A 5,260-nucleotide genomic window follows, 5' to 3' on the forward strand; every position below is an offset into this window, starting at 1 on the left:
TTGCAGCAAAGCTTATCACTAGAAATTAGTTTGTAGGAAATAATTATGATTCATTCTATTATAGTAAATCTCGTGGAAGAATATTTTGTTTTAATTTGTATTAGCCTATTTTATAATATTATGTTGATGATATTAAATGAATCAATTTTACTACTTTCTCACATTTGATAATATTGTGTTAATTGTATTGGATATTTGGATGAATCATGATATAAAATAATAGTTCTAAGAAAAAAAGATCAAATTTAAATGGGTAACTCGTTGACCTGAACTGAACTAAACCATTCATGAATGAGTTGGGTTAGGTTTCAAAAAAAATTGTGAACACCGAACCAAACCAAATTGATCAAATTTGATTGGGTTGGATTCTAAATTTAACCAAAATCAGCTCGAACCGGTCCACAAACACCCCTACTTGGAGCGGGTGGACTCAACCATGAAACTCAATGAAAACACCAAGATGTTAGGTTCTCGGTTATTAGCTTCCTAGAATTTGAGGACTAGGGACCTCCCAAGAACAAAAAGGTGAGAAAAGAGATAATATTTCTTGCTGCCTATGCTGAGTTCATATGAAATACCTATATAGCATACACAGATGTTACAATAACCTATGTAGAAAATGAAAATAACAGAATGTAAATGACAGACAAGAATATTCCTATAATCTGAGCCAACCAATACTATAGTGCTAGCACAACACTCCTCCTTACAAAATTGGCTAGACATCTTTAAACATAATCTTCTAGATGTTTTGATGGAGTGATCTTCCTTTTAGACCTTTCATTCGTGCTTGTCATATCTTGTTGGACCATGATTCCCTTCCTATCATATAACCTTATCTGTAAGTCTGATTCTAAAGTGGCGATTCACCTCATTCAGAATGGTACTTCAGTTTTTCATCCTTATCATCTTTTGGTGGAGTAAATACGTACGTTATCTCAGCAAGGCCAGGTAGTGTTTCAACATTGCTACCGAGAAAGCAATTTTTGTGCTGATGCTTTTGCAAAAAAGGGAGCGCATAAAATGACTCATCCATGACGATCTGGAATGTTTGTCCGGCTGATATTTCTATCTTAGTTGTAGCAGACGCTAGGGGAGTATATATTGCTAGATATAGTTAGTCTTTTTGTTTTGTTGTTATTCTTTTTTCTTAATGATATTCAAACAATACAATCACTACCTTGAGCTATATCTGCACACTAAAATCCAAATTTATTTAAATATTTCATATCTTGTATCAACTTAGTAGCATATTTTTATCATATGCCAACAAAGTATTTTATTTATAAAAGTTAATAAATAATTTTTTATTTAAAAGTGCTAAATTTTACACCCCATGCACTCTTTTTATTTTTTAAGGATACAAGTAATATATGAATTAATAAGAAAAGAGATAGGAAGGAATAATGACTATTAATAATATATTTGAAATAAAGAATTCAAGGGACAATCAGAAAAAATATGTTATAAAAAGGAATAATTTTTTCTTGAAATAATATCTTATAAAAAGGGACAGAAAAAGTATACCATTTCACCATAAATCAAAGTATAAAACTAATGATTAGTAAATTTGAAAGTGGTAGCATATTTTCTTATAGCTTAGTTAGAAAAAAAATACTATTATTTATTTTTTATATAAAGGATCAAAGACGATTTTTTTTAACTTCATCAAACATATTTCATTAAAAAAGGTGATTTTAAAAATATGTAAAAAAATAAATATAAATTTAAATAATTATTATAATTAACATTAAACCAAAATAAATTGTATATTGCGCAAACACTAATTGAAATAATTAAATAAAGGTTTAAATATGTTTAAGATATCTGATTAACGATCGATTTTTGTTTTGAGTTCCTAATAAAAATTTGTATTATTTTGAATATATAATATATCAAAACTTTTAATTTAAATCTTTGTAGTCATATAAGGGATGACATGCTACTATCATAACCGTTAATAATATTTAAAAAATTAATTTATAAAGATAACATATCATCACATTAACTCAAAATAAAAATTTTAATATATCAAAAATTCAAAATAACAAAAATATTTATTAGAGATACAAATAAAATCATGAAGTTAAACATATTTAACCCTTAAATAAATCCATGTTTATCTTACAAGAACTCTATTCAATTAAAGAACCTAATGCCTCAATATCTCCCGTTGACATAAACCTAACCCAAAGGAAAGGTGCATTTTGATTCTCTTTTTCTCCGTAAAGTCCAAAGGCCCTTGCCCGCAACCCGAAGCACATAACTTTTGATCGTATAAAAAAATCTATATAAAGAAAAAGCATATATAAATAATACTAACAAACTACTAACTAAAGTTGTCCATCCTTTTCGGATAAAGCCTATCTCATCCATCTCTAATTATTTCATAATTATTAAGTGTATATTAACTAAAAAATAAAATATGAAAATAATAAATTTTAACCATACAATTAAAATAATATTAAGTTAATGAAAAAGTAGGAGAGAAAAGCGAGAAGGAATTTCTTTATCTGTTGCTCGAGGGAATAAATAACGAGCAGACTACAAAAGTATAATATATTAGCAACAAATAAACTAGAAGCCTATGATGTAAGCCCGACCTTGAAACACAAACTTTTTTTTATCAAACCCGCTCAAAAATGAACTTAAGAAATGATTAAGGATGCAATGAATTTAATTAAGCATTTATTTAATAAATTCTTAGTATCACATTAGAAATTTAATAATTCTTATCGCATTAAAATTTACATCATAAATTTAATATTAAATAAATCTTAGAAATAAATTAAAATTTTATTTATAAATTACATTGAAAAACTTATTATAAATTAAAAAATTATGTATATATATATATGTGTGTGTGTGTGTGGGGTATTAATTTTGATAAAATATTTTATTTTTATAGTTTTTAATTATGGAGATAATAATATTTTTCTTTTTAAAAGTATTTTCTTTTATAACTTTTTATTGCTATTTTAAAAAGTATGTATAATTGTATTTTCAATCAAATGACTTTATTACTTGTATCTTTAATTATATGAATTTGATTATATCTAATTTGATAATTAAAGACTATTTATTAAACGTTACAAGACAAATTTACAAACATTATATAAATGATTGACAACTTGAATACGAATACATATAAACAAATATTATTTTTGCCTATCATTGTTCTCCTTATAATACTCTTTTTGTTTCTTTTATTGATTTTGTTTTAGTTTTTTTCACCATTGGTATTGAGGCTCCATTCCGCTTCTAATCATGAGTGCACATATCTAATCATGGTTGTTTATAACCCTTTGGAAAACAAAGTTTCTTCTTCAATAGTTATTTACTATTATTGTCATTTTTAAGGTATTGCTATTATTGTCGTTTATAACTAATAAAAAAATTATAACTAATATAAATACCAAATTTTATTATATAGTGATAAAGATTTTTGGTGGCATGCAAAACTAATATTTAACATTTATAATCTTCAGTATTTAAAAAAATATTTAGTTTACCTTCTATGTAAATTTATTTTTTTATCATTTAAGAAAACACAATAATGAATATTATGTGTAAAATTTAAAATTTACATATTTATTGGATAAACTCTAATTTGGATACTTGGCCCCTGCCCTCCCATGTTGGCTCTATGATCGAGGCCGTACCCGAATCAAATAAACATGAAAATGCAGTAACTAGGAAGTGATCCTAGGTCGTTTCCCAACGAGCAATGATAAACCAAATGTTCATAATACACTTGCAGTAACAGTAACGATTGGGGGGGGGGGTTGTTTGTTTTGTGATTTAAGGAGCAGAACAAGTAAACTGGAATACGAAACTAATAATATTAAAAATGGGTTGTTTCCTCTGATTCAGGTCACTCTCTTATCCTGGGTTATGGAGAATTCGTCCCTAACAGTTAACCACTTAATCCAAACCTATTTCAATTTACTAAGCGAAAATCAACTTAGGGTTGTCAATACGTGATTAGGCAACACATACACCAGTTAGCCCTTCGTCCATTAAGCATGAACGCAAGTTAGGCTCAGAGGCAATTAATCAAACACGAAGCGTGCACTGATTAATGTTCACGAATTTGGGTTAACTGGTGAAGGGAAAACTGCCAGGGAACCACATTATAAACGAAACCTCAAAGAGAGTTGGGCTTCATCCTCAAAAGGAAACAACACCAGAATATTTAGCCTTCCATAGATTCAAACAGAAAACGTAAATGAAACATGAAGCAGAAACGTAAATAAACAGAAACGTAAATGAGACAGAAACAAAAATGAAAACAGAAACGTAAATGAAAGTAGAAGAAGAAACAAGAACGAAATTGTAATTAGAAGCAGGAAATGGAAAATTGCATTACGTGAACGGTAGCATCCAAGCAAAAAAACGTAAAACCCTAAACAAAGCTCTGAATAATGAATGGCATAACAAAATAGCCTTTCACGAATCCCAAGGCTGCTATTTAAAAGGAGACACTCAAAGTCACTGGGCCCTATTACAATACTCTGGCCCAAAACGAAATAAACACTAAACCACATAAAGTAAAATTGCGAAATTTCCTAATTATAAATTAACTAAGGTAAGCGCTGCTTTAATTGCCCTCTTCAAGTCCAAAACCAAAATCCAGATTAAGTCCAATGTTTCATTAATTCCTGAAATTAGGTTAAAAACATCAAATTAGCTAAATGAACCCAAATAATAAAACTGCCTAATTAATTGACAATTAAGACCAATCAGTAATTAAAATGGTGCAAAAAGGGTTTAGAAAATAGAAGAAAATGATGGCACATCAAAACCCCCCATACTTAGCCTTTTGCACTCCTGGGCAAAATGAAACAAAGAACAAAATCCAAGGATATCAAAGAGAGACAAACGAAAACATTCACATATTTCTCAATGAACATCAAGGAATGAAATGAATGGGTAACATCTAACATAAGGAGATCCGAAAAGTCAAGACATTCATGAAAATCATCCAAGAAACCCAATCATGGTAAAATAGTTAATCAGCTCAAGAATGAAAAGTGATAAAGCCTCACAAGATATACACTCTATCTCTCAAGTGTCTAGGCTACTATTTACCCTCAAAGCACCCATGAAAACAAACACCACATAAACTTGGCAAGATTCTAAAATTGACAGTCAACCCATAAACACAAGCACATGAGGATCAAAAGGTCTTTTAAGGTTGTAATGGGGCCAAGGACAAGGTATGGAAAAATATGGAATAAGTGGCTGAATCCCAAAGGAA

Source organism: Glycine soja, chromosome 9 (assembly GCF_004193775.1).
Source record: "Glycine soja cultivar W05 chromosome 9, ASM419377v2, whole genome shotgun sequence".
Lineage (NCBI taxonomy): Eukaryota > Viridiplantae > Streptophyta > Magnoliopsida > Fabales > Fabaceae > Glycine > Glycine soja.